This window comes from Hetaerina americana, unplaced genomic scaffold (genome assembly GCF_022747635.1).
Source record: "Hetaerina americana unplaced genomic scaffold, ioHetAmer1.1.p SCAF_4, whole genome shotgun sequence".
Classification (NCBI taxonomy): domain Eukaryota; kingdom Metazoa; phylum Arthropoda; class Insecta; order Odonata; family Calopterygidae; genus Hetaerina; species Hetaerina americana.
This window is the reverse complement of record NW_027286985.1, coordinates 13,329,627-13,346,420: the sequence shown is the minus strand read 5'-3', so window position 1 is coordinate 13,346,420 and position 16,794 is coordinate 13,329,627. Positions and strand designations below refer to the sequence as shown.

Genomic DNA, 16,794 nt, shown 5'->3' with positions numbered 1-16,794 from the left:
TTGTCTAAGAAGCAAGTTGGTAAATCAAATCGGAAGTACGATAGTTAATTGAGTGTTACTATATTCATCGGCTTATTTGCTATTCCCTCAATATCCAGACTCAATGGAGTGTCTTTATTGACATCATCTCTAAATGAGAAATCCCACAACTAAAAATAAGGCACCCGGAATCTAGGGGAAAGAAGATACGAATGTAAAATTAGCAGATATTATTGTGTGCTTGTAATATTTCCTGGTGTTTTATACCAGTCCTTCTTTCTATACTAAAATCAATTAAATCAAAGATATACGGTCGTAGTAATCTCGGATAATGTTATAAATGTATTCTGCGGTAAGGAAATATGTGTATTCAATCTACCGCATTTTTTCATTGCATCTGTGATTCTGTTATTCATTATTCAACTTCGTTATCGAGGTGTTGGATATGTAAGAGATCTTTCGAAGTATACGAAATACAAAAGTTAAGTTAACAGTGCCATTGAAAACATATTGTAAGAATCAATGTATTTCAATTACACTGAAATTTTTCCCAACTTTATTTTTGATATAATGAGATTCTAGTAACTTGGCAATTAGTTGCACTCACATGAAGTGCTGTAAGTCGTTCACTCTTAACCCATCTGTTATATTTCTTAGACGTTGTGGTATGTGCATTGTTGTATGAATTATTCATTTTTTCAACATTTTCAAGACTTGCTTGATACAAGCTCACAAAAACCGATTGCTTCCCCCTGTCCGTATATTTCACTGACGTAAGGAAAACATATGTATTGTGAGAGTTATGATAATCGAACAAGTTTCATTAATAAAATTTTACTAATTTCTGAAGAAAATCTATATAAATAACAGTATTTGTATTATTAAAGCGCTATTTTCACCAAAAGCCGTATAATCATGGCTTTATTTCATATTGAGAATCATCGTGGATAAACGTATGCCGTAAGGATAGCAGGAAATGTGCTCCCTCCCAATCACTGGTTTCAAATGTTAAAATCCCTTCTTCGATAATAGACTCTGGATCATGCGTCATTTTACCATATCCGTAGATATAAGGTGTGACATTTTCTAGTGTTGTTAAATGGCCAAATCCATTGTTTCCTTAAAACAAATAGTTAACAGTGACGCAAGTTTCAAAACAATTTATCGATTTTTACAAGAGGTATAATTATTAATGCCGCATGAACGCCAAGAATGAGTCATCGACGTGCATATCTCCATTGTTTATCTCATGGATTGCATTCGCGGTGTTTGTTTTCACTTCGGAATATCAGGTTTACTCTTATGCGCGCGCTTTTTCCCCGATTTATTTTTCGTCTTTCCCGGATCAAGTACCCTCCTTCATTGTGGCTTTGAAGCCGCTTTCCTTCGGGATAAAACGCATTAAAGGACGACGTGCCTCCCACGTCTCACCAATGTCACATTTGCTCCGGAACTGTTGGAGGAACATGACATTTTTCGTTAAGTCGACTCCTATCCTTGCGACTGCTCTCATCGTAACATCGGATTGGACGCCAAGACGTCGTCGGGTTCTTTTTTCTCTTCCCTTTCGGCTTTAACGCGATAGTATTTTCTTTTATATTCTGGCTTGCAATATTTCCACGAAGTTTTTATCTTGCATCCTGCTTATTACAGGAAAGTCTACTCTTAAACTGTCTTTTTCAGCATATTTTATTTTCCGATCAATTTTTTGGTCCCATCTTTTTTATCTCAACCTTTTTGAAAAACCCGTTGAGTGTTAATTTTTATATAATCATCAATATTTTCCAACATTCATTGAACACCTGTTAGGCCGTGTACCTTCCAGAGAGTGACAATTTTTTCTGTACCAATTTATATTGTGGCTTCTTACCAAGTATTCGCGAGTAACCTAGTGAAAATATTTCCCATTCGTGTCCTAAGTGTCTATTATAATATTATGGAAATTGAAAATCTCTTACTTTCTTTGAAATGGAACACTGAACTCTAATGAACTTATTGTGCGAATCTTCGAATCGAAATACTTAAATGTATACGAAAGATGGAATTTCAAAATGTGCTTCAGCATTTTTCCATAGCATTAAACTGTGGCGATTAACCAGTATGTGGCGGAACTTATATTATTATTTAACTCTAATAAAAATTACACTTAAGTTAAATATTCGATGCCATTTTTGATAAAAAATATGTAACTAGGGCTATGTAATCGCGTAAGCTTAAAAAGTAATAATTCACATCTTAAAACTTTTCAATCCTGGCGTCTCGTACCATCCTAAGAACAAACCAATTTTTAACGTCCCCACGTATTATTTCCTATCAGTGTTGGGTTTTATGCTTTTTAACAAGTAGAATGGATCGCTGAGAGACAAAAAGAATCGGCGAGGCCATCACTTCTGATAAGCCTTAATGTTAGGAATAAAACTTTTGCATATATATTTCGAAATTAGTTTTAATTTTCCGGCAGAAGAAAACCACCTGGTAGAGAACCAAATATGTGAAATGAAAATACGTTTTGTCATTTTAGTGTAATAGTCTCTTTTTTAATCGATCATAAGAAAATCGTGAGGTGGATTTTATTGATAAATCGTGAGTATGATTCGACGATTTTTAAAGGCATTATTAGAGTTGGTGGAAAGTCCGTTTTCATTTTTAGCCAAGGGCGACGAAAAATCTGATACCACCGGTAAAACTCATCTCTTGCCTGGTCACCAAGATTGGAATTTACGAAATGGGAAGCGGAAATAGATTGGGGATGCGTTGAAGATAAACGAAATTAATAAAAACCTTATTGTGTTCTTAAATTTTAATTTTTCTTTTTATAACGGTAAGGTATAGCCTTTCCAATAAACATTCATATGGGCCTTTTGACCTTTACTAAAAAATACAACTCCAGGGAGGTTCAGCTAATTATAAATCTATCAATACCTACCTCCCTTCATAATTCAAAGTTGGGAAGCTTCCAAATGTTTTGCAAGCGCCATGGCTCGTTTGAAGCATCCCCTCGTTTTCCAAGGCGGTCTTACTCCAATCGGAATACAATGAAAAACACAAGCTTACTGATAAGAAGGAGTAATTTACAACAGTTTTGCTTCTGTTCTCATCATCCATGATCTTCTTGAGTTGGTCGTGTCTCTCTCTCATCCTCATTCGCCTTAGAAACATCCCTTGGACTTGAAAGTACTCCCTTTTCTCCACCTTTGGGTCCTCTTCCTCCTCCGCTCTTCGCGGTGTCAGAACACCCATCCTTGGTCGCTGCGGCACGTATACATAACATTATGTGCGCCTACACTTAGGGTTCGCTCCTCCAACCCCCTTCCCTCCTAGGCAACCATGACAGAGGGGGCAACTCTCCTCCCCCACTCACCCAACACCCTTGATCTTCCTCTTTCCCTCCCCGCCCATTCGCCAACCGAGCAAACCCCTCCCCCCCACTCTTATCAAGTCAGTCACACTTCTCTAAACTCGCCTCCTGCCCCTCCTCCCCCACTTCCTCCCACCGGGGCCCCCAGTCCTTTTCCCCCCGCGCCTCAGCCCGCGGGACTGCCGCAGCTCTAGGCTGTACGCATGCTCCGTCCGCCTTTTACCCCTTCCCCCATTTCTCTCCCGCCCGCTCCCCCTCCCCCCTCGCCCTCCCTTTTCCTCTCCTTCCCCTCCCTCAGGACTCTCAAGGTCTTTTCTCCTCCCCTGCCCTTCCCCTCCCACTCCACCCCCTGCAATTCCATCCTTCGCCCCCCCTCCCATCTTCTCCCTCGGTGCCCTCCTACCAATCCCCCCTCTCCTCTCCGCCGACTCAGACGTCCCCTTTCTCTCTCTATCTCTCTCTTTCTCTCTCCGGTCCCCCCTCCCCACTGCCGACCCTCCCTTCCCCATCTGCTCCCTCTCACTCCCTCCCTCCTTTCCCCCCTCCCCTCCCTCCAAACCTGCCATTCTCCATGAGCCGGTAGTCTGGCCAAGACCGTCGACGTGCGTGCGTCGTGACGGCGCTACACTCCGCGCTCTTCGCCATTTCATTTGATGTTTGTGTACATTGCTCAACTGCGTGCACATGCAAGTGACCTGTTCGGATCTCAAGAGAGAGCGGCTGCCCTGTGTTTTTTTTGGTCGGTGCCGACGGAGGGATCGTGAATAGAAGTGATATCGTCCAGTAAAAAGAAGCAGGCGCGGGAGTGTAAGGCACATGTTTCGGAGTGATCGCTCGCCGCCAGGACGGGATTTCGTGTGACGTCTCACCCAGGATCTCGTGAAGAAAATCTCTGATGTAAATACGGAGAGTTTTGTGTGCCACTGCATCATCCGATGGAGTGGTGTGCATGAGTTTGCATGTGTGGTGTGTGTATTCCCGCGCCGGTCGTGAGTGTCTCTCTCCCTCCCCAACGCGAAGGAAGGGAAATAAAAATAAACCCCGTCCGACGTTATTTTCGAGGTTTCGGGACACCGCATAACTTTTCCGCCGGTTTACCGTTTCGAGTTCACCGCTTCCCCCACCGTTCATTGTCGCTTGATTTTGTTGTTTTTATGATCTTTGCATGTGCTTGCCGTCTGCTTTGGACGTCGATTTGAATTCAAATTTCGAGGATTCATGTTGTTAAGGAACGGGGTCGTGTATAATATCTCCACGTTGGAGAAGTGTTGTTTTCCACAATATACGATCATCGCCTTTCCCTCCTCTCCACCCAACTTGCGCTCTCACGCGTGGTATCCGCCACTTCTTCGAAAGTTGTGTCATTTATCGTGCCCACCAAAATATTTTAGCCCCCGAAGCCAATTGACACTTCCGATCGGGTCCTTGTTTTAACGACTTTCTTGTTGTTTTCTCTTGTCTGAGGGTTGCATTTTTGTCTCCGTATCAGAGGAAAGGACGATGAACAGACGTGTTTGGTCCGCTTGGCTATGTCCTCCCCATTCCTTTGCCTCCGTTCTTTCTTTCTCCCCCGTCTATCAATCCTTTCCTTTCGAGAGTGAGTCTTGCCGGAGAGAGGGTGTGAGATGTGCGTGTGTGTGTAAGAGAGGGAGGAGGAATCTTGCGAGTTGTCTAAGAGCGGTGGGAATTAAACGCGCGGTTGTGCTCGCGGCTATCGTAACCTGGCGGTGAAAGTGTGCCATCGCGTCGGAGCGAGTGGGCCAGTTTGCTGGCTAATGCGAGCCAAGGAAAGAGGCGAGCGTAACAAGAGATACACTACCACCACCTCGCCCTCAACTCTGTTAACGCGGTCAGCGGCTTGAACCGGGTTGGTCTTCGAAGTGCGGGATTTATTTTTCCCCATGAGGGTGGTCCAGGGGTCAAATCTCTCTCTCCCCGGTGACGAAATATTCACCTCTTCCTAACCCCTTCCCTCGATGCCGACACGGTCCCTACACCGTAAGTTTTTGCGGTGGACGCGCGATTTATTTGATCTCCGGATCGATGGAAGAGGACGAGATATTCGGGAACCCGTTTTCGAAGTGTCCAATTAACCCGAGAACGCGTGGTGGACCATAAACAAGACGGTATCTTTTCATTCTTTCTTGCCAGAGGTTGGGGGAGGTAAGGGGAAAGGGAAATGCGCCGGTTGGTTATAACTCGTCATAATTGAAGTGGCATCGGTTTCTCTTTTCCGCTTGCGTGAGTAATATTTGGATCGCTCCTCGCGAGACAAGTTTAACTTTTTTGTATTTATTCTTATAGACTTTCAATAAAACAAACTCGTCATAGAGGCTCATAGCTTTCTTTCAGTTGTTACTCAACTTCGCCCCTTAGTCCTTAGGGCTCGGTCTTACTGATTACTATTTGTTTTCTGTCGATAGACTACATCTAGGATGTTATTTTTAAAATCGTAGCCGTAATTTCACCGAAATTCAAACATTTTGGAAACTTTTGAAATCCCCACTTATGTATGATTGTAGTAGCCAGCCCTCTTTTTCTTTGTTCCTCTTTGTGATCGTCGTGTGGACCTTAGTTCGGAAACAAAAAGAGTATTATTGCGTGAACAGAGGAAATGACCGTCTAAAATATCCGGCAGATGCAATGCTTCGCAGACCTTGCGTTTCAGATGGCATTTCGTTAGGATTGAGCTGAAATAAAAAGCCGACGCTGCCGCCGAGAACGAGAGAGCTCAAAAAGCCGAGAGAGCTACCGCGCTCCCATTAACGTTTTACCCCTTCCAGAATCGCTCAATCGTCTGGTGACGTCACTTAGCCGCCTTGCCCGTCACGGTGTGTGTGGGTGTATGTGTTTGTTTGCTTGCTGTGCCTACCAAATTGTTACTTCTTTTATATGCCATTAACTGTACCAATTTTGTGTAAATTATCGATGTACTTATGAACTTCTTTTCATCTCTATCTTTTCTGCTTCCCTTTCAGGAGAATCCTGAATTCAAGCAAACCGAAGTCACATAACGCTCCGGGAGCCTAGAGTGCAGCAGTGAATAAGGGCATCATAATCACCGTCTTTCTCCTTTTTTTGCTGTCCTCCTGGCTGTTGCTCCTCCTCTCGCCTGTGTTTAGGGTCGTCTACCTCCTCCCGCCCACTCAAAACAACCGCAAGGGAAAAGAGGAGGGGAAGGAGGAGGGAAGGCCACGCGAGGTCCAACCCCCACCCTCCCAGAGAAGCAGACCTCCCCCATATACCGCGCTGGAAGGAAGGAACCCTGAGTCCTCTCCCTTAGGACACATCATCGCCCCGACCGGGCACCACAGGGAAGAAGAGAGGCTGAGAGCAAAGAGCCGCCCTTTCTGCTAACCCCAGGGGGGGAAAAAGAGGGACCCTTCGGATTTCTCGACCTGCACAGTGCGTGTTTTGTTTGCGAAAATACAAAAGGAGCCCCATCCTCGACACCACATCACCTGTTGTGTCTCGTAAACGTCCCCGGTCCTCCCAGAAGATCGTGGTGAGAAGTCCCGCTGCTTGCCTTATATAAAGGGACGGGGACGCACTTGTCTCGGTTTGCATCAGACGTCTGGGTCTCTTCAACTCCCATCCGCCCACAAAAAATACTCACCAGAACATCGGGCGGTTCGAAACAAAAAAAACGTGAGGGAGCAACGATCACCGAGCCAAGACCAACCGGCAGCTTTGTTTGGGTTCGGGAAAGTACTCCGTCTCTGTGAAGATATCGAGGACGGTCCGGCGCTGAAAGTCAAGAAGTGGTGGTGTTTTTCCGTGGATTTTTTGGTGAAGAGGGTCTTGGGGTATCTAGGAAGGGATTGCTTTTCTGTTTTTTTCCTCTATCCTTCCATATTTCGTTTTTTTTTGCGGGGGAGAAATCTCAAAGAGGTAAATATAAACAGTGAGGGAAAGGGAAAGAGAGGGAGCACGCGCAAGGCCATCCGCTTCTCCTCCCGAGGGATCAGAGATTCACGCGTTTCGGTGTCCGCTGTTCACGCGGTAAATTTATTTCGGATCCCGCGAGGGAAGGCGACGATTCCTGAGTTAGAAAAAAAGAAGTTATTCGAGAGGCGGTGATAGCAAAATAGCGAGCGAGGAGTTGTCGGTGAGTTCCCCGCTCTCTCCTCGCTGCTGGCTCCTCTCGGGCCGAAGGGTCCGAGCTCGTCTCTCCCTCCCTCTCCACCCCGACCACCATCCATCCATCCCCCTTCGTCTCGTCCCTCCCCCCCGCCACGATCCAGTCCCGCTTCCCCGCTCCTCCATACACAGCCTGCACGCGCTGCCGCTCTTCCCTAAGTGGGTCGCTCGATACCAAGTGGACTGCCGCCCTCCTTGGGAGGAGGAGGCTCTCTTGGTGGCGGCCGGCGGCTTCCAATCAGCCGAAATACCATTCGCCCCAGGCCGAGGAAGACTGAACGCATACGCGGGTCATCCGACCTCCGACCCCCTCTCCCCCTCCACCCTCTTCCATCGCTTCCATCATTTATCCCCACCCCAGCACTCTCGCATACCCTCAATAACCCCTCCCCCAGCTCTCCTCCCGCCTTCCCAATTGCGTCGAGTGCCCGAAGAACCCCCCCCCGAACCCCCTACTCCCCAAACCCCTTATTCTTTCTCTCTCTCTCTTCCCCCCTCCCCCTGCGCGTTGCGTTGTCGGGAAGGAGTCGACGGTGATTGCCCGAGTCGTGGGCTGGTCCGATGCCCTTAGCGACGCGACATTAAACCCTCAGTTATTACCTCGTTTTATCCTCTATATTATATCTTCTTTCTTCGACTCACCCCTTTTCTAGATCAAGGAGAAGCTTCGGAATCGTGGTTGGTGGGTCTTTCACTCACGGACTGGACGAATCCAGGTCATTTCGTTCCAATTAGGTGGAAGGAGAGGAGGTTTCTGGCGCCTCCGGATAAAAAAATCCAAAAAGGAGAGAGTGAGAGGGTGAAACAAAAAGGGATTATCTTGGGCCGCATCATTGGTCCACGTGTCTCCTCCGCCCTCCGCGGAAAGGGACGATACCCCCAGAGGGGAAAGGAAGATGCCGCCCCCCTCGGAGTCCTGTAGCAGTGAGGAGTGAGGTGGTGGTGACGTCACGTGAGGGCATCGAGAAGGAGGCGTTCTACCTCCCCCGTGTAATGTGAGAGTGACCTCCACGGCGGTGGTTTTCATTCGAAGGATGTTGTTTCGTGTCGTCCGCGACATAAACATAACGCGACTGCTTCCCACTCCACTTCATCAAATTTTTTTAGTCCTCGCGGATGAAAAACTTTTCAGACGTGCATCAACTCGTGTGGTGTGGTTTTTCCCCTTTCCCTCACCTTTGCCCCCTTCATATTGAGTGATTTAAAACCATAAAAGCATCCGCTCGCTCTTCGCCTTCGATATCCCTCTTAAGAAGAAGTCACCGGGTCCTCCAGAATCCTCGCTCAGTGTTGTGTTGAAACTGACATGCCTTGTGGATACTTGAACTGTCAGCAACAACCTCAGCGATACCACCTCGGAAGCCTGGAAGCGGTACGAGAAGCTGTCGAATCTCGGATACATCAGGTGAGCTGATAATCCTTTTCCTTGTACTGTTTTGGCCCTTTGTCATATCTTTTCTCGCGCCCAAATAAATCCATGTTAAAGGCGGACTTCAATACCATTGATACATGTCGAGCGGCCATCAAAGATGTCGTTTCAAATTTTCAACCAAAGGGGTGTTTCTTGCGATTCTCTTTTATGTTGTTTTCTTTCTTGTAAAAGATCAAGATATTTATTTCCGAATCTGCGTGAAGTATGTAGTTCGGAAACTATTTAGCGTCTGCGTATAATATATGCTCCTGTGTAGAAATATGTATTATAATTATTGGTATTAGGGTGGTTAGGGTAGGCTTTCGATGGGCAATTACTCAAATCACATTTACTCGCCTCTCCTGGCAAAAAACGTGACCTGAAATTGTGTATTTTAGTTAGTCCCTCTTCGATTCCGTATTCCCTATTTCCTCTCTTCATTCCATCCAATTTTCCTGTCGTTAGCCATGCTAAAAATTTGCTAGCCATAAATAATGTGCCGAGTACAATGTTTTCCACTGTGAATACAAAATATTGGTGCTGAAGGATAATTCGACGTATAATCTGTAATCTTCTAATAGTCTGCGTTTTTGGGAAAGAAAAAGTGAAATGCTTTTGCAAGGTTTCGTACAAATTGCAAAGGAATTCTACGACTTTAAATTATTTGGATCATTCTTGTAATTACTTTTACTTCAGTCATACCCGTTGATGGTTTTTTTTAGATATTCAAATAATCTAATTAGAGATAAAATGTTTCTTAGCAGTCCGTTTCAGTTGAAAAAGTGACTAAAGTTCATTTCTTTCCGCCTTAGTTATCATGATATTTCCTGCTACGACATTTCAACTTTCGCGGTAGTCAATACCGGCTTTCTAACTCGGCATTAGTATCAGTATTAACAGACCATAACAGTGTCAGTTCTCTTGGTCTTCTTTTCCATCCAAAACTTGTGTGCACTATTTGATTGCGGAGACACCGAGGAGAGGCGATTATGAATACTGACTTCGGTATCTGGAGGGGAATTCTTTCACATCTCTCGTCTCCCCGCGCCCCAGCAGTTTCCTCACATTTTAAAGAGCGGGGTTCTCTTTTTAAATCGTCGGCATGCGTGCTCCCTCCCTCCACAACTGCCCTGCGCAATCCCCTTGCACTTCGCCAGTCGAGTGCCAATGCGCTCTAGAGATGCTTGCGATCGGAGCGAGAGGGGAGCATGGGGACAGCAGCTGCTGCTTCTTGTTGTTGTTGCGGTAGGTCGGCACGGAGACTGCGCGTGCATCCGCGTCGTCCCCCGTGCTCCCCGTGCACCCTCCTCCCTGCCCTGGTCCAGTTGGGGGGGGGGGGATCCGTTTTGGCGTGCCGGGTGGAGAAGGAACTTATTCCCCCTTTTATTCTTCAAGCGGCATCCTCCTCATCCGGTATATTGTCCGCGATTTTTTCATCTCTCCTCCCTATTCCTGGATTTAAGCCTCTTCCACACGCACGCACCAACTCCCTCTTAGGAGTCCTCCCCCACCTCAGACGCGAATCACCGCTGCGTAGGTAGGCAAACGCCGTTTCGCTTTCCGCCGATAGTTTTCCATTTCGCCCGGCAGATGTCTCTCTCTCACTTTCGGAGCGTGAATTCTTTTTCTGCATCCGAGTTTAGTTCCTTGCGTTTGGCGTCGCGTGGTTTTTCTAAATTATTATTCGCGTTATTGCAGAAATATCGTTGTGGAATCCTTCCTTCCTCACCTCTATGAAATTTCGTCGCATACGATCCGTTATCTTAGTTAGGAATTATTTCCATTGGTTATATATGCGGTAATGGTATTTGTTAATGTTTAAGGCGCTTGTCATTGACCAATAAAGCCATCCACGGACTTTCCTGCAATACCTCTCCTCATGATTATTAGTTTTTTTTCGATGCATAACTGATAGGTATTAAGTCTAACCTAAATATACTTCTACAAAACAGGATGGTAATATTTTAAATAAGACATTGCAGTTGGAATCTATCGAAATTTCCCAGTTTACGAATTGCGGTGTGTCCGACGTTGATAAAAGTATAAGATTAAATCGAATTATTTTATCTATTATAATCTCTTTCACTCACGGCCTCAGATATCTGCCGATCTTGCACAATTTTTTCAGGAGGTAGAAAATTGATTATAATATCTATCTTTCTCAATTTTAGCTCGTAATGACACTTGCTTCGCCTACATTCCATTCTTTCCCCAGTTTGGGGACGTTTATATTTCTTTGCCGTCAAGGACGACGTTATTGCTGGAAGTCATTTATTGTATTATCGGTCAACCGTAAGGTTTTAATCAGTTTTCGACGAAAAATTTTACCAAATCTATTTTTCACCCGAGTAGGAATGAATTTTTTAATCTGAGCATTCTGAATATTTATTTTTCTACTTAAACTTTGTCAATACATTTTTAAAGTTGTTTTTAGTTGTCGTAATGAGAACTTTTAGTAGTGTTAGGAACCTGAAAGCGATCGTTTAACTTTTGAAACGAGCGAATAATTATGTAGTGTACATATGTGTCTGTGTATAAACTTATATGAATACATTATATATATATATATATATATATATATATATATATATATATATATATATATATATATATATATATATATATATATATATATATATATATATATATATATATATATATATATATCGATTCCGCCTTCCTCACCTCTCTTGCGTTCGTCTTTTATATGTGTTCCTATCCCCTTTCCTTGTATCTATTTCCATTTGAATGAGTACATGTTATATGTTCGCCATGCGGTGGGTTTTCATGTTTGAATGCATATTTGGCCAATGTGGCTCGTCTCCTTCTTCCGGCTATGCGTGCCACGAAACGCACTGTTCCTTTCCTTTGTGACGTTGTGCGAATGCTATACCTACTTTCCTTTCCTCTTGTGTCGCCCATTTCTCCTTTGGTGCGTGAAACAGCTTCCGAACGCCATCTCCTGGCCAAAGAATCGGGGCACTTGGTTGCATAAAGCCCCAGATTTCAGTGTAAATTACGTTTCCTCGATAGCTCAAGTGGTTAGAGCATCGGCCCAGCATATCGAAAGATCCGTTCTTCAAGTCCCGGTCAAGGAAATCTTTTTGCGCTGATGATCTTCTCTATTCCGCCTTCCCCACCTCTCTAATGTTCGTCTTTTATATGTGTTCGTATCCCTTTTCCTTATATCTATTTCCATGGAAATTAGTATGAATAAACAGAAACATACATACACACGTACGCACGCTGACACGCACACATACATAATGCTAAACTTATCGTCCCGGTTAATTGTAATTAGAAATCCCGCGACTATTGGATCCATATTAGAGAAATGTAGTGTCATATACTCATGACCTTTACTCTGGACACTAATCTAGAGTCCGGGATGCATGGCTAATGCCATAGTCGTAGAATCTAAATGCGCAAGGTCCATTCACTGCTCAAGAGCACCACTCAAGGCTTCCCTCGCGGACGTTCACATGATATCCATTGAAGAGTTCCTTGGCGAGCCGGGAATGGACTACGTTGCGAAACATGGCAGTTCGTCTATAAATCCAATGATATTTTTAAAACATCCTTAGCACTGGAATCTAAAACGATCTGGCGCAATCCATTTATCACCGGTAGTTGTTTTTGTAAAAGCCGGAAAGGTTTGCCTGCTCTTACCGAAAAATACGAAAATTGTTTTCCTCTCTTTGCGTTGAATTTTCCTCGCTTGAGGCCTCTTTCGATTACGTGTATGCTCTGTTGGTTGTTTTTGTTCTGCATTTCCTCGGAAACCCTCGAAGCGAAAGACAGTCGAAATAAGCCAAAGTACAAAATTGGCACAATTAATGATATTAAGTCCCTCGTAAAGTAATTGCTTCGATACCTCCAATTTTAAAAGTTGAATAATATTAGTAGTTAGGAAATGGAGGAATCAGCCAACTGGATTGGCTTTTTTAAACGTTCATTAAATCTAGTTTTTTATGTAATATGGCATAGATGTTGGTGATTTTTGACCATCTTTTCTAGGAATTAAGATTAATTTGGTAGACATTTCATGAAACGCAATGACGAATTTCTGTAATTAATTTCCAGTCATAAATTTACAAATATAGTACCTCCGCATTGATTGTCATCGCATAAATCTGTATTTTTCTCCCATATTAACCACCTGCTATCTTGATTTAACTTTTATAAGCCTTGAGTAGTGATTTAATTTTTTGAAAATAATGAAAATTTTGTGATAGATAATCTTTCCCTGATGAATAGTTTGTTCATTCCCATGTGTCCTACCAGTCTGTCGTTCGGCCAGCTTAGAAAGTTTTTCAAAGAATTGCTTAATCCTAGTCGGCAGAAAAGATTATCACGTTTATGATTCGTCCTCATACGTAGGTGTTTTTCACTGGTTAATCAATCCCAGGTGAAATAAATAAACAGTTATTGCCATTTATCATGACAACTTTGAGATGGAGCTTTTCGTGATCAATTTACGTTTATTCTAAGAATAACCATATTATTTCATATGCTTTGTCTTACCCACTGAAACCAACTAACCATGCGTCGCACGGTGTAAGTGGTGCTAATTTGGTCACGAGAAGTAACATTACTCTTTATGCGAGTCAAAGATAAACGGGGACGGTGGAAAGACTGGAGGTTGGCACGCCTAGCGTCGCGGGGTCGACTCCTGGGACTGAATGAATTCTGGGGGTATCGACCTGGTTTCATCAATGTGTCAGATATTTCGCGCACCTGCACACAACCCGCCATTCTCCCTCATCCCTGTCCATCAATCGATAATTTCAATCAGCCCACCCTTCCACAATATTGACAGCATTCCCTTCCGAATCCACTCCGAATAAATAGTGGGAGTTGTTTCCCTCCCACGTCGCTCACGCCCCCTTTCTTGCTTTCTTCTTTGTCTTCGGACTTATATTCGATTGCACAATTTTCGAAACTCGACAGCATCGTCAAAAACCCCGTATCTTTTCGACGCTCATAAACAAAAACGAACCTCTAGTCGGATGAAAGTCGGCGTAAACAGACATTCGAGCTGCCCTGGAGAAATAGGTATAGACAGTCAGAGAAAAGGAAATGTACTCCAAGGGATTATATTCGATAACACTCTACTCATTCTGATTCCTCTTCTCTCCGTTGAAAGACGTTTGATTGTTTAAGTCCCTTATAAAGAATACCCATAACATAAAACAGTCATTGAAGTGCGAATATTTTTTGTTGTCACTTTACTCCTATCCTTTTAACACTTTTGACCCAGGGTTTAATCCCGTCGGAATTCAAGTAATGAGAGCTTATTTGTGTTTTTTGCAGGGGGTTTGCGATAGTGACGAAATGTGGTTTGGTCCGAAATAATGCTTTTTGCTTGAATTGAAAACATTCTCTGGTATTGTGGCAGCATTGGTCAATGATATCTTGCACTCCCGTTTTCACAATTTATGCGACCATTTTGTGTCCAGACATTCACATAAATAAAGAGTCCAATATTGATGCGAAGAATTCGTCGTTTAAATTGGAGGTACACGGTATGCTTAGCTAGATAATGAAAACATTTAATATTGAGCTCTAAATTAGTGTCACGTTCCTTGAAGACCACGACGGCTAAAACCGCCCGGAGTCGATATAGTGCCTACCTGTAATCGTACAGAATTTGTAGAAAAAGATCAATTTGATCCATCATGCAAAGAAAGTTTTCTTTTCTTTTTAGCTAAAATGTTATTCAAACTATGAAAGAATGATGATAAATTAGTCATTGCCTCTTGATAGATAATTTTCTTCAAAGGTTGCTTGTCAGCTAAATGTAGTCTTTTCGAAATAAGGAATTAACTATTTGCTATAGCAGAAAGACTGTTAACCATCTTCATAACTGTCGCTCATTTAATCTGAGGCTAAATTATCTGTGCCAAATAAGCAACTTTACCCATCCGCTTATCCCCGTGAAATAGGTGTCTTCATGTAAGGCTAGGATATCAATGACAACATTTTCTTCGTAAAGAGGCATTATTTAGAATTGAGGGAACCCCTGTGAGACATCCTGCTAGCATTGATATTCACTAATGTCGAATGGTCTTTTAGCTCCTCTTTTTCCCTAGTGTTGCCTTATTCATGATGTGCAAACTTGAAATAGTCGCCAAGGTGTCTGTACTTACGCGTTTTGTGATCTCCCCGTGTTCGATTTTTATTATTGGTGACCGCTCATTTTTTGCATAATGCCCCTTGCTTAGTATGCTCCCACTTGGTAATCTGTTGAAGACATATTTTTCTTCCTGGTTTGCCTAGATAAAAAGGCAGGCACACGTGATATAAGAATATCGATATCTATTATGGAAAACAACTTCAAGTGTTTTTTGCTTAACTACTTCGGATAAATATCGTTCACCTCCCTCCTTTGCGCGTCGAAGTTTTTATTGCTTTATTCTATGCCCTGCTCCAAAAGATTTTGTTTTATTTGTTCCACTATCTTAGAACTCGTGTAAATTCTACGCCCATGTATATCAATAGCGATCTTGTCCAAGCTTCTTGTTAAAAACGAGAGGATAATGTAAAGACTGTTGTCCGAAGTGATTTTGAATGGAAATCAACATGTTCACATCTCCGTGTATTAAAAAAGCTTCGCGCTCTAAAGTGTGTCATTGGAATATATTGGGAGCTTGTTTTCTCGGGAGAAAATGTTTTTTTTCAAGTTTTCTATGAATTGTTTTAATCGTAGAAATGAAAACTAATTATTTAATTTTAATTAACATTAGCATGCACCTTGTAAAACTGGCATATTGAGTTTTCAGACTATTTGCTGATATGCACGAAGGTATTCGTCTCAATAATGTAGCGTGGTTACCGGTCCTTGTTATCGCGGCCTGTACCTTATTTGGTTGTTAGAGCATTAATTTTATAGCTTTAATGAAATGCTAAAAATGAATGCCAGTACGCTTGGGAAACGTACACCGATTGTCATTTTCAACAATTAATATTTCCTTGGCTGCTTTTATAAAGTAAGGCTAACTCTTCCTTACTTTTAATTGATTGGCCTCTTATTGCATTGTCAAATGATTACTCGGATAATTCATACGTTAGAATAGTATATGTATCACGTTTATTTTCGAGTACATGCTACAGAAACGTCCAATGGAATTGCATTCAGTAGCAACCTGCTATTGGATCCCAATACTTGTTGTAATACTATTCGTAGTTCTTAAGTACATGTGCATGCATGGACAACCTTAACGCGGATAATTCATAAAATTCACGACCTTACTGTGTGGGCTTGATGACGAAAGGTACGACAGAAGCCAAATGCGTGTGAATTCCATTCCACAGAGGAAGAGAAAATGGTTACTACGTCGACTTATCTTCATTCATCCTCCGAATATAACGCGAACCTGGCACTAGTGGTTCCCAGCACCGTGCAGGCCAATATGACTCCCGACTGGTACAAATGTTCGCCAGTCATTACTCCACTCATTTATCCGCTTTCTGTTACGACAATCTCAAGGCTGGACGTAGATGCATCCTAACAATGCCTCGAGTTTACTGAGGGAGGAGTGTGGGGGAGACAAGAGCCCGAGTGGAGGAGGTAGGGGTGTTGCGTAGATAGATACATGCATGGAGGGAGATAGAGTTCGTCGACATTTCCTTTTAGTGACGCGAGGGAGGGAAGAGGATGTTTTTACGGATCCCCCACCCCGCAACTGTTTGTGTGTGTGTGTCTGTGTGAGCGTGAGTTTGTGCATATGCCTGGCGTGCATTGCTTCCACCGAGCCACTCCTACTGCCTTCTTCTGCGCACGCGCCACGAGTTCCCATCGTGCGTGGGTGGCCCTCCGACGGTCTTGCGTTCTTTCCGAATAGGCCGCCGTGGTTTGTTGGCTTGCCTTGTGTGCTGCGCGGCGACTAGGATCCTCGATCCATTC

At 43.5% G+C, this 16,794-nt stretch overlaps 1 protein-coding gene across 2 annotated transcripts in view; it reads left to right on the top strand.

Annotated features, from left to right (window-relative positions):
• The first annotated feature begins 3,941 nt into the window (after nt 1-3,941).
• The window catches only part of EcR (Ecdysone receptor), a 553,030-nt gene continuing 540,177 nt past the window's right edge, over nt 3,942-16,794 (top strand). For both annotated transcript variants that reach the window (XM_071590773.1, XM_071590772.1), the window contains exons 1-2: nt 3,942-4,234; nt 6,316-8,882. The gene's annotated coding sequence lies outside the window, so the exon portion shown is untranslated. The remainder of the gene's footprint in view (nt 4,235-6,315; nt 8,883-16,794) is intronic.